Below are 24,781 nucleotides of genomic sequence, written 5' to 3'. Positions count from 1 at the left end.
GAAGTTCCAAGTTTGTGAACTAAGCTATTTATTCTAGTTTTTTAAGTCCACTGCCAGATAATGAGAAGCTCAAGGAATATGGCTTATTCATATTTACATCATAGATATATGGCAAAGCTTTTTGGCATACAGTAGCAATTTTGAAATTAATGAAATATTATTTGTCCAACCTTCTTTTTTTTTGTTAAATAATAAAATTTTAGAGTCACTACTTTTACCATGAATAATAATGGCTATCATTTCTGCTGTTTGGTTTTGGATTGTGTCCTTTTAGGAAGAGGCTATATGAAATTCTATAAAGAAGTGAGTATATATTTTTTTAAAGATCTTATTTATTTATTCATCACACACACACACACACACACACACACACACACACACCGAGGCAGAGACTCAGGCAGAGGGAGAAGCAGGCCTCCTGCTAGGAGCCCAATGTGGGACTTGATCTCAGATCCTGGGATCACACCCTGAGCCAAAGGCAGACACTCAACTGCCGAGCCACCCAGGTGTCCCAAAGTGAGCATATATTTGACAAACCTTTTCCTTGCCCTAAATGTACTTTTATTTATATTGCAAATATGTTAATTTCTACTTCTATTTGTTTGTTTTAGGAATTGACAGTATGATAAAAATATAGTATACATAAAGGCAAACATAGATCTGTTTTTTAAACGTTATTATAAATTTCAGATAATGGTGTATCTCAAGAAATTTCTGATGATAAAGCTTTAAGAAGATATTAAACTTCCAACTAATCTAAAATTTAGGAGTGTCTTTTACTTATGTTATTAACCTCATAAATTATGTTAGAGTTCGGGATAAGAAAACTCAACAAAATTATCCCAAATTTTGACTCTTTAGATAGGAAGAAGAAATAACAGCCACAATGAAACTGTTTTTAACTAACTATAGATATACATCAAGAAGTTAAACAATGATTTAGTGATCTTTAAAGATGCTACATGGCAAGTAGGAAACAAGGCAAAGAGCAACAAGGCAAATTCCTGTTAAAAGTTAAGCTGCCACTTAAGGACTACACTTCCTCATATAGTATTTTTGTTGTTGTTATTTTGCTTTTTACTTTTTCTATAATGGGACACTATTCTCTCTGTTCATGCTTATCGCTGAAACAAAGGAAGATGAGAAGGCTTCTAACTTTAAGGAGGGAATTGGGAGAAATGTGTTATTTAGATCAGGGAGATATAATCAGATTTAAATTATTGAGTAATAGATAACAGCTAAGATTTACTGTAAGGTCTTGCAAATTATGACCAGGTGTTTCTACTTTTAAAGTTGTTTTAGATTTCATCTTAAAGGTGATATGCAAATGGTAGGGATTTATTATTATTGCTATTAACATAATAGAGATATTGGTGCAGACTAATTTAAATGCATGCTATTTAATGACCTCACAGATATTTCTGCTCATTAGAAACCTAACTGCCCCCAGCCAGCATGAACAGTGTCGCTCTTCATCCAGTGGCAATGAATAGAACAATTAACACAGTTCTGAAAATGACACGGATTTTAGGAAGCTGAGTTTATTCAAGAAAGGATAGGAAATGTCTGTCATTGTGAACAATGCTTTGATTGAGGAATCTGTTGTATTTTTATTATTTAAAATAAAGATATTTAAAGTCATCAACTCAGAAAAATTTTTACTTGTAACAGAAGATATTATAGGTAGTAGATTCTAAGGAAGAGGTCATAAGAAACCATTGTTAGCTCTAAATGATTTGTCACTGCACCTCTGTGCATCTGATACAACATACAAGTTCTGCCCAGCTATAGATTATGCATGTGTTTTGGCCTCATCCTTAAGGATTCTGATCCAACAGTTCCAGGTAAAATCTGGAAATTTATGCAAGTATTTTATGGGCTTCCAGTCTGGTTCTTGAAGGAAAACATATTGAGAAGCATACATTTAAAATACCCTCCCCACTAGCAGAGACCGGAGTTGCCTCTGTAAGATCTTTCTCTTACGGTACTGAATTATCGCCTTATCCCACATGTTCATCTTTACACTCTGAAATCTTTGCAGATCGCCTTCACAAGCAAACACTTCTTCCCAGTGCTCACTACCTGTCCCTTTTTGCCTTAGCACTTAGAGCTATAATTATTTTATTTTATATTGTTCTCAACTAGTTTGTAAGCATTTTAAGGTCAAGGACTGGAACTTTTTTTCTTTTTTTTAATTCTTGGAACAAAGGATACTGTCTAGTATGCACTCTCTATATATTTATATGTATATATTAAATGTACATACTGAAATGAATGGATAAAAACAACTAATCATCTAGGATTATCTGTATAAACATGGCTCTGGCTTTCAAAGAATATGAAACACATGGAAAACATCATTTTGTAGGATCTGTGTTCTTCCTTTGTGTCCTATTTCATCATCATTTTGCATTCTCTGCATAATTTTTAAGAACATAAGTTCTTGGCAGATTTCCTGGTTTATAACTTAAGTAACAAGTGTCTGAGAGTCCAGAGTCATTAGTATCTATTGTGTATATCTATATTTAGTATCATAAAATCTAATGGAATCCCAAATTACTGATCATAAGAAATGGCTGATTTTTAAATACTGAAAGTAAAGCATCATGCTAAGTGCTTTAATTATTTTTTCCTTGAAACGGATGGTTTTATTATATCTGACACTATTAAGAAAAATGAATTCTTTGGGGAACTAAAATCTGAAAAAGCTGAACATTTTAAGTGCTTTCTCTTTGGGTGAAGATTTATTTTACTTTAATGTGGGACCACTTAGTGAGTGAGGAGGTTGTAAAAGACTTTTGTGTGCACATTAAAATTTTACATGCTCTGTGTTCTTAATATTTTACAATGTATATCATTATATATTTCCTGAAAAAGCAGAGGATCCCTTGAAATGGTAATGATAATACTTAAAATTGCTATTTGTGTGTACCTACTATGTGAAAAACTACATGCCTGCCCTGCTTTATGTAATATATTTGAAAGGGTTCAGTGGGATATGGCTTTTCTTGGTGGGTGAATTTTTTATTGAACAAGAGACTTAAAAGTTTGAATAGATCTTCTAAATGGCACCTACTTGAGTTCTTTAATTAATACTCTTTAAGAGGATATACTTGCATTCGTCTGATTTAAGAAAGACCAATGATCATGAGAAATATGCTTGATTAAACATATAAAGTGACAATGGGACATAGCTTTTGAAATTGGAACTACTTTGAAAATTCTGAGGAGAGTGGTCACTGCAACTAGTCGTCTGAGTTTCCTCTTGATATTAAGAAGCTATGTGCCGATGTAATCCCATGTCCATTATTGGCTTGAAACATATTGCCTCTTCAACTGGAAATACCTAGTCAAAACTAAAAATGCTATTAGTCTGTAGTAGATGTAATCGCAGCCTGGTTTAAGGAAACTTTTCCGAGGGAGACGTTCTTGTCATGGAAATACATGGTAGGCTGAGTGAATGCAGGTTTGAGGCCAGATTTCAAACTTAATATACTAGATGACTTTGTATTTCTATTTTTCCTTGTGAATCTAAGGCAGAGGATCCATTTTTAAGTACATCAAATATGATAAATTTTGCGACAATTTCTCTTGCATTTAGAATGCATTTGGCTTTATCTTGTATCACTTGAGTTAATATAATCCCAAGATGCAGCATCTCTCAGAACTTCACCTACACATTTCTTTCCCAGTTTGAAAACAAAGGAGTTTCTGCTCCACAATTTTCTCTTTTCTTGTTACTCAAAATGAGTAACTATTGCCAGTAGCTGCTGAAAAAAAATAAAAAGATTTGGATGAAAGATTATATTTGTAAAAATGTGACTAAAAGGATACATGCTGAATTGTACATTGCTATTAAAGGCATATTCCAGTAGAGCATTAAATTCTAGGAAAAAGGATTTTCTGTAGAAAGTGTGTATTTTGGAATAGAACCTTAGATTCAAATACTATTCTTGCATTCATAGCTAGAAGACTTGGGAAGGTCTACTTCTCTGAGATTCAATTTCCTAATTTGTGATATTTGTAAAATAAAATTATACCTACCTCAAGTAGTAAAATAAAATTATATCTACTCAAGTAGTTGCTATATATGTAAAATGAGTCAAGAGATTTAAGCACATACTCCAGTGTCTGGCATATATTAGCAACCTCAGATGTATTAGTTTGCATTTCTTCCAGCCTGGACTGAGCATCTTACTGGTACTGGCATTGAGAAAAAAAAAAAAAAACAACGACCACAAAGTCAACATTTAATCAAATATACACAATACACCTCTATGCTTTAAAGCTTTCACAAGTGTATATAATCAGTTAAACAGAGCAACACGGTAACCAGTCACACAACAGATGCATTTCATTCAGTATATTTTCATCGTGGCGTAAACATAATGTAAAGTCTCCTCATTGCCTCCTTCACCAATGTTCTGTTTGCTTGTGCGTGTTTTCATGGCAGCAGCAAATTGAATAGTGTGGAACATCTTCATTAGAATTCTGAAATTCAGAAGGATTTTTCTAAAAAGAAACATATACATGTGCTTTAAATGTGTGTGTGTGTGTGTGTGTATATAATTTATATAATTTTTGAGAAAGAGGATGTATGAGTGGGGTAGGGCGGGGATGAAGAGAGGGAGAAAGAGAAAGAATCCCAAGCAGGTTCCACGCCCAGTGCAGAACCCAATGCAGGCCTCAATCTCACAACCCTGAGATCATGACCTGAGCTGAAGTCAAATAGGATACTTAACTGACTGAGCCACCAAGGCACCCCAAATGTATGTATATGTTTTAAAGAGACTGTTGCTTGAGTATGTTTGAGAAAATTATTGAGGAAATATTATATCATACTTAATATTATAAAGATAATGTAATCTATATCAATATATCCATCCACCGGTCTTTGATTCTCTGTTGAGATCTAAATCTCAGGTTTCGTTGGTCTCAAATCAAAATATCTATGTGTTATAGAAATCTCAAGCAAGAAATTTTTCAGAAAACACACACTCAGAATGGGTGAAGGACATGTAACTGTGAAAAAATACAAACCCGTCTTCTAGGTATTCCCCACTGTCCAGAGCTCACATAGAGGATGAGATGATATTGAGGATGAGTTCAATGTGCTGAAAAAGTGAAGGGTTCTAATCTCTATATACATTTAGGGAACTGGGTTCTGTTTCTTACCAAGCATGAGATGCATTTGGCTTCTGTTTCTTGGTTGGCACTGAAAATTAGACCAGACTATCTCTACATGGTCCTTATTTTCCATAGATTCTTTTTTTTTTCTCTGTATTACTCAGAAATTGTGTTCATGACTGAGTACATTTCTTTATCTCAATTTTAGAATATATTTTATCTATCATGTCTATATGTCTTGAATGGAGGGTTAGATTTTATATTGCTTACAATTTCCATTTTGCAATTTTCTTTTTTTATTTTAAAAGACAAAATTCCTGAACCATTATTAATGTGTATTATTTCCTAGTTATAAATATAATGTGTTAGTTATAAAAAATTGTGATTTATATTTTCTTAACATCCTTCCTAGAAAAATAAGATACTTTGAATGGCATAAAAATGTAGTGCTATGATGCCAGCAGTAATCTTTCAACCAAATAATGCAAAGACATTTAAAAAGCAATTGTATATTAACTATTTTCCTCCATTCTTTTAATCAATCTGGGCACGTCTTGAGTTTGTTCTGATGGTCACTGGTGCCTCATATTCCATTATTCAGGCCAATTTTGTAGTAATATTGACTGACAAATTACACATTTTGATATGTTATTAATATTTACAGAGCACCCATCCCAGGTTTATCACTAATGTCACCTTGAGTGGAAGAATGATGCTCAAACATTATTTAAATTTATGGCAACAAGCAAAAGCAATTATTATTATTATTATTTTTAGTTTAGAAATTGATGCAAAGAGTTCATCTCAAATGGCTATTGCATAGAATATTCATAACCCTGGATTGCTGTCACCTTTTCTGTGAAGAAAAGGAGTTTAAGAAAGGTAGTAACCACAACTACAGTTGAAGCAGGAGCCCTAGGAGAAAATACTACTCATTCTAGTCTTGCTTTTCTGGAAATATACTTGTATTTCCAAGATTCTTAAAAGACAGAGGGAGAGGAACCTTGCTTTCTAAGTTGCCCCAAACCTGGGAACATAGTGGTGGAGGCTGGCCTTCTTTGCAGAAAGACGAAGACAAAGGACACTGAATTTTCCAATGAGCTATAGCAACTGTAGTTGGAAAAAATAGGGAAAATGAAACATGGGCCCTCTTTCTTCTTTCTGAGAATTTCAGCTGTGCACAATGCCATACAGCCAAGGACTATATTTCACAAACTCCATTGCAGATAAGTGTGGCCGTATAATTAAATTCTGGTCAATGCAAAATGAGAGCAAGTGCTTCATTTTGATTCAGTCACGTCCTTATGAAGGAAAAGTATGCCCTCCTCTTACAGTTTTTCCCTTCTTGCCAGCAACATGTTTTCATTATGGTGGGACCTGGATCTGTCATCCTGGACTATGAGATAGATGTTTTAAGGTCCACAGAAAAACAAGGTAGAAATAGCTTGAATCTCTTACAACACAGAGCCATGGCACCAGCCTTGTTGTGAGAACCTGGGCTTTTTAATATTAGAGATAATGAAACATCTGTCTTGTTTGAGCCACTATATATTGGAACCACTGTGTTATAGTACCACACCCTGTGTCCTAATTAATATGCATCACAGACTAGAATAAAACCAGTCTGCAAAAATTAGTATCAGCTATAAAATTTATAATATATAAAACACTTGAAATCGATGAAAAAAGATATCCTACTGTTGAAAAATGTACAAATATTACAAACAGGCAGCTCATAGGAAAGGAACCCTGAAAAGCAACTAAACATATGAAAAGTCATTCAACATCCTTAATAACTGGGATTGTAAATTAAAACAACAGTGATGGTTTTCCAGTAGTCAAATTTTCAATCAATAACATTTTTGAAAATAGCAAGTTTTTGGAAGGGAAATTGGTACTTTCATAAATCGTTTTGGGGAGTATAAATTGTTGCAACCACTTTGGAGAGCAATTTTGCACTGTCTAGTAACATTAAAAATGTACATGTTCCATGTCTCAGTAATTTCCATTTTTGGATAAGTACATCCCCTACTGTATGCTTTATAGTAGTAAAAAAAAAAAAAACCCTGGAAATAACTTAAATGCCAATTGGACATAAACAAATATTACAATGTGGTCTATGTATAGTATGGAATAGACCCAAACACACATACATACATAGTGAAACCATGAAACTGAGAGATAAAAGCAAGCTGATATGGATAAACAGGTACAGTAATAAGTAGTGCTACTTATTACACATTTTAAAGCACATATACAAAAGGCCATATTATATGTATAAGAAGAGTAGAAAGATATTAAATCTATGGTATCTGTTACCTCTGAGAAGGAGCATAGGTAATGGAATTGGCCAGAAGAGGAAAAACACAACTATCTCTAAAGATTTATTTTTAATTAAATACATGACAAAATTAAAAAAAAAAAAGACAAAATGTAAACAGCCACCAATTTAGGGTGTTGGAAACATGAGTGTTTTTTATAGTATTATTTCTAGTTTTCTGACTTTGTTCCTCTAAAAATAGCACTGAAAAAAAATTGTTAAATATTACAAAACCATTGTTAGAGGCTCCCACATTCTATTTTGGAAAATTATAAAGCACTTTGATTAACATGAAAATTAGAGACACTGTCCTGTGAGATTTATACACATTGAGGTAGACCGAATTTTCTAGAACCAAGTTATTCAAAGTTCCAAACACTCATATTCTAGTTTCTGCCTCCATGCCCAGAAGAGACCTTTCAACATGTGAACAGACTCAGCTTATGATTTTTGTGTGTGTGCCCAAGACATTCCAAAATATTTTCCATATTCTTTAGCTTTCCCTACTGGAAACTTCACCATACTTTTTTTTTTTTTTAAGATTTTATTTATTTATTCATGAGAGACACAGAGAGGCAGAGACATAGGCAGAGGGAGAAGCAGGCTTCCTGCGGAGAGCCTGATGCAGGACTCCATCCCAGGACCCTGGGATCACACCCTGAGCCAAAGGCAGATGTTCAACCACTGAGCCACCTAGGTGCCCCTCTACCATACTTTTAAAATTTGACTCCCTCCTGGAAGTGAAAAAGGTGTTGTCTGACTACCCAGTATAATGAGACACAGTGATCCACTGAAATGATTTTGCTTGCAGAAAGGCTTCAAAATTATGCTTTGTATAAGAAATGCCTTATAAAGAACGATTTAAAAGTGGTGATTAAAGACATCCTGGATGTGTGTGTGTGTGTGTGTGTGTGTAATTTAGAGGTAGTAAAAAAATTGTGGGGATGTTTACACTTCTTTTAGGGACCCAAAGCAGAGACTTAGGAATATTTAGAGCACCAAGTAGCACCTGGTGCTATCCTCGGTCGAGCCCTCAAAGTCAGGAGGGGTGGGAGATAGACAGGACCTCTGATAGGATTCAAAAACTGATCTGGAGACAAAGCAAGACAGAGCTCTCCACAGACAAGAGAGCTGCCCATTACATTAAGGAGGTTCCAGAGTAGAAACCAAGCAGATAAGAGAGACAGGATGTATGCTGAAGAGCAGTGAAGGTCAAGTTTGTCTGCGTAAAGTTGGCTCTGGTCACCCAAGGTCATGGCAGCCAGGTTAAAACTGGAGTTCAGTCGAAGATCAAGGACCCTGGAAATCTCCAAGCCTGGGAGTGAAGATAGTCACATAAGGGTCCTGGGTACCAAACTGAAAACCTTTGATGACTGGATACTGATGATTTTCTGCTTTGGGTCCCAGTTAGAACTGGAAACTTCTGGTTAAAGGATAAACGTAAGACCTGTAACAGCCGCGAGAGTCTAGCAAGAATTCCTCAGAAAGAAACCGAGTTCGAGAACAACAGATTCAATAACTTCAGTTGCCACTGTGAATGTCAATTTAGCACCCTAGTCTTCTTTTCCTGACAACGGACCTGGTTAAGTAGTACATGTGGAGCTTCCTGTCAGACACAAGCATGTGCCATTTGACTACTCACAACAACACAAGTGAGCGCTGTTACTGCTGTGTAAAGGAGGAAGTGTAGACACAGAGACTGCCAGCCATTTCCCAAGGTCACACAGTAGACACGAGTTCAAGCCTGGATTAAAACGGGTTTGGAAGGCTTTGGATTCTGTGTTCTTTCCATTGCTACTACCCTCCAGAAAGCCAAGTGCTATTGTGCCAAATATACCACAGCTAAAATAGGATTCCAGCCACAAATTCTGGTTTCCAGATCCTTGTGCTAGCCACTTGCGAGACTACTCTGCTCTTTTTGTGAAGGAAGCCTCAAGACAGTGATTTAGAAGATGAAATGGGCAGTACTTGGGGGGTGGGAGAAAGAAAGCACAATTTGACCAAAGACAAGCATGGCTGTATCTGGAAATAAATGCTCTGCTTCACTACCTCCTGACTCTGTGAGGATATTCCCCTGGGAGCACAGAGGGGGTTATTACATGCAGTACTTAGATTATCAGTAAGTGCTGGGTACAGCTCTGTGGTGGGCGTCTCTCTGAATTGCTGAAGCAAGAGATAAGCTTGAGGCTCATTCAATTGTGAAATTGGTTAAAGGGGAGAAAACAAATATCACCCCCCACACACACATACATACTCAATGCCAACCATCTTCGTAGGAAAAAGTGATTCTCCTGATATTGAGATTAACCATTTTGTTACTGCCACGGGCTTCTCCCTGTGTGTTTTTGAGAAATACATAAACGACTTTTGGGGAGATCAAGATACTTCTAAAAGTAAATGGTTACTAGAGAGCCAAAAAAAAAGAATTATAAATAAATGATAATTGAGAATTTAATTTTTTTTTTAAATTTGAGAGAGAGAGAGAGAGTAGGGAGAAGTAAGAGGGGGAAGGAGCAAAGAGAAAGGGAGAAGCAGACTTCCTGCTCAGTAGGGAGCCTGATGCAGGACTTAATCCCAGGACCCTGGGATCATAATCTGAGCCAAAGGCCAATGCTTAACCCTCGGAGCCACCCAGGTGCCCCTTTAATTGAGAATCTAAATAAAGTCTACAGTTTACCTGAAAACAATGTACTGATGTCCATTTCATCATTTTGACAATGTATCATGGTTGTGAAAGATGTTATTGTTTAAAAAACATAATTCAGGTCATTTGGATAGATGGAGTCTATCTTTTGTAAGATTTTCTAATTATAGAGGTCAGAGGTCATGTTTGGAAAATGAATTCTTTATACCTGAAGAGCTAACACTTGGGCTAGAATGGATGCACTATTTGCCCAGGACGTCTCCACACATTTCCACTTGTTTCCTGTTGTAGGGTCTCATGCAAAAAGAAACCGTTGCACTAGCAGAGCACAGAACACCAAGTTCAACGTACTGATGCCTCAGAAGCTTCCTGAGCCTATCTAGGCCTTGGGCATTGCACTACTGACTGTGATTGTCAGGAAATATATGTATATGTACTTTTATTCTAAAATGTTCTTGGGCTTTCTTGAATGGGATAACATTCATAGTTTCATACTAATTTTCTAACAGTTAAGTCTGCATATTACTTTCTAGATAATTGACTTTTTCTTTGTTAGAGTTACTATTTGCTAGAGTTTATTATTATTTAGAGTTATTATTTGCTTGAGTTTGACTCTCTGCTTTTAATTAGGGAGACAGAACGTAAAGACTGCTAACTCTGGGAAATGAACTAGGGGTGTTGGAAGGGGAGGAGGGCGGGGGGTGGGAGTGAATGGGTGACGGGCACTGGGGGTTATTCTGTATGTTAGTAAATTGAACACCAATAAAAAATAAAAAAAAAAAATAAGAAAGGAACTAGTTAGAGGTGTCTGACTGGCTCAGTGGGTTAGGCATTCACCTCTTGGGTTTGGCTCAAGTCATGATCTCATTGGTCCTGGATGGAGACTTGCTTCAGGCTCTGCACTCAGCAGGGAGTCTGCTCCAGAGTCTCTCTTCCTCTGCCCCTCTTCCCTACTCACAGGTGCTCTCTCTCTCTCTCTCTCTCCCCCCTCTCATTCTCCATCTCTCTCTCAAATAAATATAAACAGATTTTTTTAATAAAGAGGGACTAGTTAAAGAGTTTTGGAAGAAAGAAGAGGATGTTAATGAGGCTGAGGTAACTCTGGACTCAGGAGGGCTTTTTAAGCATACCTAATTTCCTTGGTTTCCTGAAACCATTGGCATTAGAAAGTGGACCATAGATTTCAACTTGCTCCAACAGTCCTGATTTCCATTTGTTATCCCAGTGACCTCTTTCATCTACAAAAGCGCACCACTTCGGGTGATTAACCAGATTGTCACCTAATTAGATTGAATAATAGCACTTCTTCATTTTGCCAATTATGAAACAGTGATTCAATAGGATTAAAAGACTTACATGAGGCCACCCAGATATCTTAGCACTGAAGCCAGGTCTTCGAATCATGTCTGTAATTGGCTAGGTCACTTAATAGTAAATGAGGATAGGTGATAGGCGTCAGCTTTTAGGGGGACGTTTTTTGAAAACCCAAACATGAGCTGTTCATTTTGGCTTAACACTCAACCAAGGAAACCAGAGCACCTCTGGATCAAAACTAAAGGTACTCTTCTGTGATCTGTGTCACCAGGGAAGCCTGCCAATCAGTGATGTCACAGAAGCATCTGAATGAGAAGTACTTGCCATATGCTAACTTGGTGCTTATAAACTATTTTAATAATATAAATTATATTTAACTTACAAGGGACTTTACCACATGGGAGTAGAGGGAACTAGCTATTCATAATAGTGAATTAATTGGGAATTGCTTCCTCAAAAGCAGCTGTGTTTGCAGCTACAGAATACCTCCTCCCCTCCTTTCTCCTCCTTGGCTGCCGTGATAGGAGTTGAGGAGAATAATGCGCAGTAAGTGTTCGCAGACACAAAGCAATCTAGTCCTAGGGCTGGATGGGTTCCAGTTCTTAGGAACTATCCACAGCAAAGCTGCAGCATTAAATATGACAAAGCTCCTCCGCATACAGCAGCCGTGATAGCAGAGGGCCCTCCGCAGCCGACCTTTAGATGAACTTAATTACAATCGGCAAGAGAAAAATGCTAGGCCTTCTATACAACATAATGGAGTTGCTCTAATTTGTTTACCAGTGGTGCCCAGCAAGGGCCTTCTCCTCACAGAAGGCTTTGGTGTGCAGAGATGAATCCAGGCAACCACATTTTAGAGAATCTGGCAGATTAGGCTGTGAGGTGTGCATATTACAAATGGAGCAAGAGTCCTGGAAGACAAATTCCTTTTGCAGTCTGCTGTCACTTTGGGGGTTATTGTCTAACTAGATGTTCTGAATTTATTCAGTCCTACTTATGAAACCATTTAAAATCATTGATGGCAACAAGCAACAAAATTTTCTGATTATTAGGGTCTTGTAGAGATTTTGAGTGACAGATAAGTAATTTTCAAGCGCACAGAATTGACATTTCTTACTTAACAACTTAGATTTCGTTTTTCTTTTTAAACTAGGAGAGTAGAAATCTTTTTCCTGCTTAACATCTACTGATCTGAAATCAAATTCTAATATAACTTAAATATACATTAATAAAGAAGAAAGTGATTGGAAAATCTAAAATTATTTCCAAAATTCATAGACTCTATTTCCCCATTCTTATCTCCTTAGGTTATATCACACACATGCACGCATGCATACACACACGTTTTATACTAAACTCTGGTTGCAAATGCAAGATGAATATTAGGATAGATTTTATGTATTTTTCTTTGCTCCCCTTGCAACTTGGCTGAAAAAGAGTGCACCGCTGTCACTGTAAAGTTTACTGATATTATGGTATAGGCTAGGTAACTGAATGCAGAAATAAATGCTTCTGGGATCCTTGGGTGGCTCAGTGGTTTAGCGCCTGCCTTTGGCCCAGGGCCCGATCCTGGAGTCCTGGGATCGAGTCCCACATCGGGGTCCCAGCATGGAGCCTGCTTCTCCCTCCTCCTGTGTCTCTGCCTCTCTCTCTCTCTCTCTCTTTCTCTCTCTCTCTGTCTATCGTGAATAAATAAATAAATAAATCTTTAAAAAAAAAAAAGAAATGCTTCTCCATTTAGCAAATGACAGAAGTGTTCCACATTATATATTTTGTAAGCAAAGGTACCATACTATGAGCCTTTTGTACTGGTGAATTTTGGCTGCTTTGATGGTTGGGTTTAGCCACCTATACTCTAGGATAGTGTTGCTCAAACTGTCTGTAGTGAAAAACTTTTTTTTTTTTTTTTAATTTTCAGTCCGTTATGCACAGACAAAATAAAATCAAATTGCAAGGGTAAGATTACTTAAGAAATATAACATGTAAAGTACAAAATACAAGTCCAATATTTTAGTTATTATTATATTCAACATACATTAACATTACTTTGTCAAATCACTATAGAAGTTTCTAAATGTTTACTCTCAATTTCTGTATTTACGAATCAGAAACTGACATCTTTGCATAGACCATAATTTGATTAGCAGTGCTCTAAGGCATACTGAGTTTAATATTCTCATCTTTCCATGCTATAGATCAGGGGTTGGCAAACTTTTTCTGACAAGGTCCAGATAGTAAATAGCACTGGCTTTGTAGGCCATATGGTCCGTGTTGCAGCTACTCAACTCTGCAACTGTGGCATGAAAGCAGCCATGGACAGTATGTCAACCAATGAGCATGGCTATGTTCCAATAAAACCTTATTTACAAAAGTAGGCTACTGGTCAGATTTGGCCTATGGGCTATAGTTTGCTGACTCCTGCTTTAGAGAATCTGAACTATATTCCCACATACCCTAAATATTTTATTTGTGTTTTCAAAAGACATTTTAAAACAGGGTACTCACAGCTGTTGCTGTACATTTAAAACATATTTCGCTTTAGTTTTCACACCTTTTGGAAATGCTACCAATAAAAAGAACTTATAATATTTTAGATTAAAATTTTCTGGAGGGGGAGAAAACACCACGACAAGGTAGCAGAGAAAGAACCCCAAATCAGCTTCATATATAGATGTAAACCATTCTTGCCTAAGGCAGCTGGGAGTTTTTACTATTAGCAGCTGTGGGCTGAGAGGGCTGGGGTAGAAAGGTCTCTGAATCTTACATCAAAATCACACAATCTCTTTCATTCTGGTCTGTTTTGTGAGTTGTTGTTTTTTTTTTATTTCATTCTGGCCTGTTTTCAAGTGAAATCTTCTGTGTAGGAGGGATTTTGGCCCTCTGTGAGATCTACTTTCCTATTTCCCCTAGAAAGTGCAAGCATTTACTTCCCCCCACAAACTCTTACCATTTATCGAATTGTACAGGGCTGTCAGTTTATATGTTCCTTTATCTTCATAGAATGAACTCTTGGGGACAGATTCAAGTCTCTCCAAAGGCTCTTTGTTATTCCCAATGTCTAGCATAGAAACACATAGAAACATGTTTCTCCATGAAACACATGGAGAGAGATATTATATAGATATTACATAATATTAATAATATATATCATTTATATATAAAATGTGTACATGTAAAATATATATTAAAATATTGAGTAGTGTATATTATTATATATTATAAAATTATATATCTTATACTTTTTATAATATAAAATTATAAAATTATATATGTGATCATATATAATATATATGGATATATACACACAAAAAATACCTATACATACATCTGTATGTACACGCGTGTGTGTACTTTTATGTGTCAGTCTTTTATATGTGAAGGGAATAACTTGAAGTGAATCACACCCAAGATAGTTGCAAAATACAACTGAGATTATATATAAGGAAGTGTTTGGAATCTATGAGTAATTATGCAAATGTGCTGCTGGGGTAGTTTTTTGTTAGTTCAGCTCTGAATTTTTCTTCCCTCCCATCCCTCCACTTTTGTATTACTTTCTAAAGAATTTTGGTATGAGTCTCCTTACTGTATTATCTGCGATGGCTCCTTATTCCATTGTCCATCCACCCTGTGCTCTATTCTAATATTCAAGGCTAGTTCCAACTTTCCCTTGAAGACATAAATCCTTGGGTGCCTGGGTGGCTCAGTTGGTTAAGCATCTGGCTCTTGGTTTCAGCTTAGGTCATGATCTCAGTATTGTGAGATCGAGTCCCGCATCAGGCTCTGCACTGAACAGGGAGCCTGTTTGAGACTCTCTGTCTACCTCTACCCTTCTTTCCCACTCTTGCTTTCTCTTTCTCTCCCTCTCTTAAAAGCAAAACGAAACAAAAATCCCACTCCTCTCTCAGGTGCCCTGGTTTAATAATAGTACTGTTAACATTTTCCCCAAATCCACCCAACTTTTCCCTATTTTTTTTTTCATTTCTGCTTAGGTGATTCCCTCCACCTGCCAAGATCTTATAAATGTCTATGGCTGGAGGTGAGACCTGTGTGTCAAGCCTCCCAGAATCACCTCTTCTGTGAGTTTTCCCTGGACCTTACAACTGAAAGATTTTCTTCACAGTTTCTTCCATAGTCCCTCTTAAAGAACACATCACTTTCCACCATTTGAAACTGTGGGGTGTACATATACTACTCTCTGTATCTGAAAATGAACATTACAATGCCAGCAACCTTGCCTGTTCACCCTGAGTTGTCTTTACTTCTGATCCCTTAGTATGTTTTGCCTAACTGAAGAAAGAGAAGAATGTCAAATTTGAAGTGAGACGTACTGACTGTCTTGCCAAAAATCTCTCCTCCCTTTCCTACTCATCCCTACCTACAATCCCCTACCACCCAGGTAAGTCAACTCTACCTCCTGCTATCAGTGTCCTGTTGTCTGAATGAATTAGTCCCTTTGCTGAAGTGGTGGCTTTACAGCATCCTTCTGTGAATCCAGCAGGCACTCTGGCCAATTAGCCTTTTGGAAAATCTGAAGATTTGGGAAGGTTTGTATTTGTAGAAACCCACCCAGAGCCTGTGTTCTTTCCTACCTCTATTCCTGGTCTGGAAGATACAACCAGTGGAACTTTAAAAAAAATTATTTATTTATTCATGAGAGAGAGAGAGAGAGAGAGAGAGGCAGGCAGAGACACAGGCAGAGGGAGAAGGAGGCTCCATGCAGGGAGCCTGATGCATGACTTGATCCCAGGACTCCAGGATCATGCCCTGGGCCAAAGGCAGGCGTTAAACCGCTGAGCCACCCAGGGATTCCCACCAGTGGAGCTTTTTAAAAAGACTTTCTGAGTCTTTTTTGATACTTCTCTCTATGCAGTATCATTCACTTCCAGGACATGGTAGCTGAAGTCCTGTTGATTAATTCTTACTGTTGCCCAAAGGGTGAATGGATAGGTGAAGACTGGTCTGGCAGTGCTGCCACAACATAGCTAATGAACACAGCAGTCACTTTGTATTGTGGTGGGGAGCCTTGGAGTCTTCTGGGGATGATGGTTTCTATTTCTTCAACCCCCAAACCACCTGCACAATACCTATGCACACATGGGGAAGCTTGGTATTTATTTAGTCTCACCTTGTCGTCTCTCAGACTAAATCAAGGTCAGCTCACCTACTACAAAGCGTCTCAATTCAACAATCCAGGATTTTGTTTAGGAGCAGAATAGTAAAACAAGATACTGAGGAAATAAGTCTTAGGAAATAGAACACAAATTCTCAGATTGGTCAGGCAATATCCCTTCTTGGAATTTCTTGATGACACATGGCTTTGGAGGAAATAAATAATTTTTGAGTATATCCACAATAATTTCTGTTAATTTCTCTCATTATGCATGTTAGAATAGGCTAGTTTGGGTACTGAAAACAAATTCAGTTGCTTATTCATTATTACTTTTTTTTATTACTTAGAAACGTATAAATCAGTAAGAAGAGTTAGGTATAATATTTATAAATCAGTTTTACTGCCAACCTCTAGGGACTTTTACTTTTAGAAACTGAGGTTTGCAGGTTAGCATTGTTGAGGGAGGGGGCACTTCAGACAGTCTGAGAAGTTGAGAGCTGAGGAGGAGTACCTGCTAAAAACTCTGTCCTTCTGGAAAATGTGAAGTCTAGAAGAAAAAGAAAGAGCAAGGGTGGGCTGAATCTGAGAAGAGAACAGATGGGCTACGGTTATGCCTGCCAGAGGCATGGGCAGAAAGAAATGAAAAATTATTTCTCCTTTCCTTCCCTTCTAAACAGAGAACGTGTACACCAGAGCTCCTTGTGGGTTGGGGCATATGGGATGCTTAGAGGAATAAAAGTCTGCCAATGTCTTCCTCAGAAGAAGAGGAGGCTAGCCCATGAGCCTCAGTTCCTCAGAAACCAGTCTGGCCTTTGCTCTGTATGTTGGCAAGGAAAACTTATCAGGAAGCAAAGCTATTAAGAGTCTGCAAATAGTACACATAGCAGGTCCCATTCTTTAAGAATTATTCCTGATTTGGAAAGATTTATTTGTTTCAATACTTTATTATAGGTAACACTTTATAGTTTTCACTCATGGATACTGTTTTGATATGCTATATAGCCTTACATCAGGAGTCTGTCTCAATCCCTGGTACACCAGCTTCACTGTGAACTTGTTGCAAATTCATGGGCACCACCAGACCAACTGAATCAGAAATTTTAGGGGTGGAGTTCAGTAATGTAAATTTTGTGCAGGATGAAGAGACTGAAGGTTGAGAACCTCTGTAATTGAGTTTAGGGATAGTTCTCTCAGTGAATATCTTGGATCACTCCTTTACCAGCGTTGTGGCTTTGGGCAGATTTCTCACATACTCCAAAGCCTATATCTTGGGTTGTTGAGAGAGTCAAAAGTATAACCCATGTGTCATTCCTTAAACAACTGAAAGGTAAAAAATAAAACAAAACAAAAAAAACAAACTCCAAACAGATATCTGTTTATAAGAGACAGACAGACAGACAGACAGACAACACACAGATAGATTCCAGAGCAGCCATTCAAGTCTCTTTAGGAGAGAAAAGCAATAATCTATTTGCTCCACCATATTTCCCAGCCTCTTCTGAAGTTAGTTTGAGGCCTGGTAACTGTTAACTAGTTCTGGAGGATGGCCTGTAAGAAGTGATGTGTGTCACTATCAGCCAGAGGCATTAGAACCAGGGTCCTTCCTCCATCTTTTTGCTCTCCTGCCATGAAGCACACTTCCTGTTCTACCAGATTCTCTGTGAGCCAGGAATAAATTTTTGTTGTGTTCAGCTACTGAGATTCCAGGAGTGATATGTTGTGGCAGGTTGCATAAATTATCCGGGTCAGCAGTGTAGAAGGAAAAGCAATGAGAAAGAGTAAGATTGACAGCAAAATGTCAGAGAGAGGGTAACACTGGTTCAAAGAGAAAGAATGATATTGTCTCCTGATGATAGGAAGCAGACACAGGGCCATGTCTTTATTTCCATAAGTCCTAGGAAGAAGACAGAGATCTCTAAGACTATCACTAAAGGAAGGACAGGTAAATTTCTAGAACATTATTGTCTAATCAATGGCTTGTGAACATGACCAATTCAGGCAGTTATTCTCATTCTGTGGTTGTAGAGTGAGAAGAGGATGGAGTGGCTTGAGCTTGCTTCTCATAAAAACCTACAGATTCTATCTGTTAAAAACAAACACTATGCCAAGCCCCCTAATGGCTTTCCTGCCTGCATTTGCATATTATCAACCCATTCTCTGTAATGTATTCCTTTTCTCTTATACCAAAAAAGGGTCAGGAATCCATTTATGATCTGGTTCCCTTCCATTTGCCCCTTCCAGCTCTATCTCTTGACATTTCTCTGAATTCCTTCTTAGTTTAAGTTTCAGTCATACTGGACCACTGGTGTTTTATGAATGCATCCTGCCCTTTCTAACATTAACTTTTGCAAAGTTTGACTTTTAGGGGCCAGATTATGGTACTGCTTCTTTCAGAAAGTCTTCTCTCACTCCCTAATATTAAATAAGTTGTTGAACTTATGTGATTTCTCAAGGTATATGTTTAATGCACTTCATTGAGGAGGGTAAATAGAATGACAGCTTGTCCTACACCTAAGGAGAGAGAGCTCAGGTCAGTTGGAGGAATCTTTCTATTCAGAAATCTCTCTCTTTTTTCACTTAAAGATTTTATTTATTTATTTATTTATTTATTTATTTATTTATTTGAGAGAGAGAGGGAGAGAACACAAGCAGGAAGAGCAGCAGAGGGAGAAGGAGAAGCAGGCCTAGGAGGGAGACCAATGCAAGGCTCAATTCCAGGACTCCAGGATTCCCAGGACCCCAGGATCATGAACTGAGCTGAAAGCAGATGCTTAACCAACTGAGCCACCCAGGTGCCCATTCAGAAATCCCTTGATGAACACTTTTAGTTAGAATAACAGGGATGCCTGGGTGGCTCAGCGGTTGGGCGTCTGCCTTCAGCTCAGGGCATTATCCTGGAGTCCCGGATTGAGTCCCACATCAGGCTCCCTGCATGGAGCCTGCTTCTCCCTCGGTTGATGTCTCTGCCCACCCCTCTCTCTCTCTTTGTGTCTCTCATGAATAAATAAATAAAATCTTAATAAAAAGAATAATACAAGATATTTAGATGACCATTGTCTTGGACATAAGAAGCCAAAGGAATCTTTATTGCCTTGAAACTGTAGTTTGCAAAACTGATACCTGGGGAAGACATGGAGACATTAAGAACCCCTTTCTCCTGCTTTTTCTTACAACCTTTACTTTTGTGTTTCTGTCTGGGATTATTTTATTAAGTTCTGACACAAGATCAGAATTTATTTTAATTGGGGTATTTTAATTGAGATAGTTTATTTAGTCTTTAAGTTTCTGAATATTTATTTATTTCTGCTTAAATTTAAAATATACTTTTGCTATGTATACAATTCTAGATTGATAGTCATTTTTTCCAGAATTAAAAAAAAATAATTTGTCTTCTGTCTTCTATAATTTCTGTTGAGATATTATTCTTAGTGTTGTGATTTTGAAGGTAATTGTCTCTCCAAATTTTGCCATCTTAGGCTTATTTTCTTTTCTGTGGATTTCAACGGTTTTGCTTTATTCATGTGCTGGTAGGATTTTCTTTGTATTTATTCTGCTTGGGGTATGCACAACTTCATGAAACATGATATGTGTATTGATGTCTTTATCAATTGTCTACCTAATATTTCTTATTTGTTCAAACATTCCTTCCTCCCCTTCTCTCCACTCTCTCTTTCTGTGATTCCAATTATACACTTTTTTTTTCTTATAATGAAGAAATTGTAGGTGACCCAAATCACATTATCTTTCTCAAGAGAATGTTCACCATTTTTCTTATTATGCAGGCAGAGTGAGAACCTATTCACATAAATTCTTAGGGACTCAGCTGACTTGAGACAGGCTTACGTTTTAGGTGAGTTTTCTATTTCTGACTCATTGCTTCTCTCAGGGCATATATCAATAGGAATTATAAATAAGAGCCTATGGTGTTCATTGGAACCTCTTCCTCTTCTGGGTCCTGAGCTCTAGTCCTTGGTCCCTCAGCACCAAAGACTGCCAGATACTCTTCACTTTTTGGAGATTTTTGTTGGCTTGTTTGTTTTTCTTTTTTTTTTTTCTTCTTTTCTTAGCTTATTAATCTCTTTCAATGTGCAACTTAAAAATTTGGCAAATAAAAAAAAATTTGGCAAATATTTCATTGTAGGACTCAATGATGGTCCCTTCCTTATTTATGAAGTTTTTAGCTATTCAAATCTCTAGGTTTGGGGATCCCTGGGTGGCGCAGCGGTTTGGCGCCTGCCTTTGGCCCAGGGCGCGATCCTGGAGACCCGGGATCGAATCCCACATCAGGCTCCCGGTGCATGGAGCCTGCTTCTCCCTCTGCCTGTGTCTCTGCCTCTCTCTCTCTCTCTGTGACTATCATAAATAAATAAATAAATAAATAAATAAATAAATAAATAAATAAATAAATATTTTAAAAAAAAATCTCTAGGTTTTCATTTGCATCATTTGTTCTTTTTGGTTTTTCTCATGAATTCCTTGAAAGTTCCAGTTTAATTCATTTTTCTCTACTTTTTAGTATCAGATCCTTTGCTTGGGCCCTTTGTAGGTGTTCAGCCTCTTGCCTACTGCCCAGAATCTGCAAAAGCCTCAAGGTGAAAAGCAGCTACAGAATGTTGACTCCTTTTAAGTTTCCTCTCCTATTAGGTACTGCTCTCATAATTCTTGGATTCCACACAACCTATAATGTCTTCAAACAGCTTTCTTTTCCTATTTTATCTGTTTTCCTATTTGGTCCTGGTTATCATATTATTTAGCCACAAACTATGCACCCTCATCCACCATCTTACCTGGAAGAGGCAGTGCCCTCCTCAATGTCTTGCAGTTCTTAGTGAATTTATGCATCAGATTATATTCTTGATGGTCAATTGGATATCACAGTCTATTTATTATGCATCCTTATAATTTCCATGTTTATATAGTATTCTTTCTGTTTCTTATTAACTTTCAGGAATTATTTTCTAAGTAGGTCCCATGCCCAACATGGGGCTTGGACTCACAACCCTGATATTAATAGTCAAACGCTCCACCAACTAAGCCAGCCAGGCACCCCAGGGATTATTTATATATATATATTTTAGGTGTTAATTCTCTGCCCATAAGAAATATTTCAAATGGCCAATCATGGGATGCCTGGGTGGCTCAGCAGTTAAGCACCTGCCTTCAGCTCGGGGGTGATCCTGAAGTCCCAGGATCAAGTCCTGGGATCAAGTCCCACATCAGGCTCCCTGCATGGAGCCTGCTTCTCCCTCTGCCTGTGTCTCTTCCTCTCTCTCTCTCTCTCTGTGTGTGTCTCTCATAAAGAAATAAAAATCTTTTTTTTAAAAAAAGAGCTAATCATAAACTCTCACATCTCTGCTTATACCATATAATATCTTCCAATGAACAGAATTTTTTTTAATACAGGGAATTTCATTATTTCTCTCTTGTGTTCTGCTTTTTTATTTTTGTTAAAGAAATTCTTCCCTATTCTAAGGGCCTCCTTTGGCATCCTTCTATGTTCTCTATTATTAACTTCATTATCTTACATTTCCCATTTACAAAGGCAAAAGGGAATAGCCATAGAAACTGAGACTCAGATCTTGGTTTCTAATATTTTTCTGCAATAAAAGGAACCAAATTTCCTTGGAGATATGATTGATTCTATGACTAGGACTCCAAATACACAAAATAAGCTGGGATATCTTCCATTGTCATAATGTAAGGAAATGCACACACACACATACACACACAAAGGTGGATGACAGTACAATCTCATTAGAAACAATACAAGTGGGAAGAGAGTGGGAAAAAATATTTAAAGTATTGAAAGAAAAAATCCTGCCATCCTAGATTTTATACCCATTGAAAATATTTTTTTTTTCAAAAATTGAAATGAAATAATTCTTCACAAATCAAAGAGGAAAAATTCATTAGCAGCAAGACCTGAATGATAAGAAATGTTAAAGGAGGTCTTTGAGTCAGAGGAAAGTTACACTAGAAGGATATATGGACATCAATAATATCAAAGAACAGAAATATTCAATATAGTAAGTATATGAACAACCATATAAGACTTTTTTTCATTATTTAAAGATCTTTAAAAGATAACTGACTGCTTAAAAATAATAGCAATGTAGTTGGGATTTATCATACATTTATATGGAAAAGTTATGGCAACACTATCTCAAAGTTTTGGAGGCACAAAATGGAAGTAGGATATCATAATATTCTTATATGTGAAATAGTATAACAGCAGTTGAAAGTAGACTTTTATAAATTAAAGATATAGGGATCCCTGGGTGGCACAGCGGTTTGGCGCCTGCCTTTGGCCCAGGGCGCGATCCTGGAGACCCAGGATCGAATCCCACGTCGGGCTCCCGATGCATGGAGCCTGCTTCTCCCTCTGCCTGTGTCTCTGCCCCTCTCTCTCTGTGTGTGACTATCATGAATAAATAAATAAAATCTTTAAAATAAATAAATAAATAAAGATATATATACTATAAACCTGAAAATCACCACTAAAATAACAAAGAATTATAGCTGATAAGCTAGCAAAGGGTGTTAAATGGAATAATTTTAAAATATATTAATATAGAGGAGGAGGGGCAAGATGGTGGAAGAGTAGGGTCCCCAAGTCACCTGTCTCCACCAAATTACCTAGAAAACCTTCAAATTATCCTGAAAATCTATGAATTCGGCCTGAGAATTAAAGAGAGAACACCTGGAATGCTACAGTGAGAAGAGTTCGCGCTTCTATCAAGATAAGAAGACGGGAAAAAAGAAATAAAGAAACAAAGGCCTCCAAGGGGGAGGGGCCCGCGAGGAGCCGGGCTGAGGCCGGGGCGAGTGTCCCCAGGACAGGAGAGCCCCGTCCCGGAGGAGCAGGAGCTGCACCAACCTTCCCGGCGGAAAGGGGCTCGCAGGGAGTTGGAGCAGGACCCAGGAGGGCGGGGATGCCCTCGGGCTCCCGGAGACACTAACAGACACCTGCGCCCCGGGAGATGCGCCGAGCTCCCTAAGGGCTGCAGCGTGCACGGCTGGACCCGGAGCAGCTCGGGGGGGCTCGGGGGCGGCTCCGCGGGGGGGGCTGCGGGGCGGGAGCAGCTCGGGAGGGCTCGGGGGCGGCTCCTCGAGGGGCCTGCAGGGCGGGAGCGCGAATCCACCAGCGCAGGCCCCAGAGCCCAGGGCGCCCGGACACAGCCCAGGATCCAGCCTCCCCCCGGGACAGGCAGAGGCCGGGAGGGCCCAGGACAGCGAGGACGCTCCTGCCCCAGCTGAGCAGATCAGCGGCCCGGCCCCGGAGCCTCCAGGCCCTGCAGACGGAGAGCTCCGGAGTTCCTGCGGGGGCTGAATCCAGGGCTCCAGAGCTGCCACCGTGGTTGTTCCTCCAGGGGTCTCACAGGGTAAACAACCCCCACTGAGCCCTGCACCAGGCAGGGGCAGAGCAGCTCCCCAAGTGCTAACACCTGAAATTCAGCACAACAGGCCCCTCCCCCAGAAGACCAGCTAGACGGACAAGTTCCAGGGGAAGTCAAGGGACTTAAAGTACACAGAATCAGAAGATACTCCCCGTGGTTTTTTTTTTTTTTTTCTTTTTTTTCTTTTTGATTTCTGTTTGCTTGCCCCACCCTTTTTCACTTTCATTCTTTTTCTTTCTCTTTCTCTTTTTCTTCTCTTTTTTCTTTTTTTCTTCCTTTTTTCTTTTTCTCTTTTCTTTCCTTCTTTCTCTTTTTCTCCTTTTCCCAATACAACTTGTTTTTGGCCATTCTGCACTGAGCAAAATGACAAGAAGGAAAACCTCACCTCAAAAGAAAGAATCAGAAACAGTCCTCTCTCCCATACAGTTACAAAATCTGGATTACAATTCAATGTCAGAAAGCCAATTCAGAAGCACTATCATACAGCAACTGGTGGCTCTAGAAAAAAGCATAAAGGACTCAAGAGACTTTATGACTGCAGAATTTAGATCCAATCAGGCAGAAATTAAAAATCAATTGAATGAGATGCAATCCAAACTAGAAGTCCTAACGACAAGGGTTAACAAGGTGGAAGAACGAGTGAGTGACATAGAAGACAAGTTGATGGCAAAGAGGGAAACTGAGGAAAAAAGAGACAGACAATTAAAAGACCATGAGGTTAGATTAAGGGAAATAAATGACAGCCTGAGGAAGAAAAACCTACGTTTAATTGGGGTTCCCGAGGGCGCCGAAAGGGACAGAGGGCCAGAATATGTATTTGAACAAATTCTAGCTGATAACTTTCCTAATCTGGGAAGGTAAACAGGCAT

At 38.3% G+C, this 24,781-nt stretch overlaps 2 long non-coding RNA genes across 7 annotated transcripts in view; one reads left to right on the top strand and one right to left on the bottom strand.

The window, feature by feature from the left end:
- Window positions 1–24,781, top strand: part of LOC111090525 — a 120,988-nt gene that overhangs the window by 87,693 nt on the left and 8,514 nt on the right. For 2 of the 3 annotated variants that reach the window (XR_005372195.1, XR_005372193.1), the window contains exon 3: window positions 15,395–15,801. This is a non-coding gene — a long non-coding RNA (uncharacterized LOC111090525). The remainder of the gene's footprint in view (window positions 1–15,394; window positions 15,802–24,781) is intronic. The other variant, XR_005372194.1, reaches the window with a different exon arrangement.
- LOC111090524 overlaps window positions 1,654–24,781 on the bottom strand; it is a 37,585-nt gene continuing 14,457 nt past the window's right edge. The window contains exons 1-3 of one of the 4 annotated variants that reach the window (XR_005372190.1): window positions 14,989–15,126; window positions 14,353–14,463; window positions 1,654–3,770 (exon numbers count right to left, since the gene is read on the bottom strand). This is a non-coding gene — a long non-coding RNA (uncharacterized LOC111090524). Of the gene's footprint in view, window positions 3,771–14,352; window positions 14,493–14,988; window positions 15,127–24,781 lie in introns of those variants that run through there. The other 3 variants (XR_005372189.1, XR_005372192.1, XR_005372191.1) reach the window with 3 other exon arrangements.

Source organism: Canis lupus, chromosome 17 (genome assembly GCF_011100685.1).
Source record: "Canis lupus familiaris isolate Mischka breed German Shepherd chromosome 17, alternate assembly UU_Cfam_GSD_1.0, whole genome shotgun sequence".
Lineage (NCBI taxonomy): Eukaryota > Metazoa > Chordata > Mammalia > Carnivora > Canidae > Canis > Canis lupus.
This window is presented reverse-complemented; position numbering and strand designations above follow the sequence as displayed.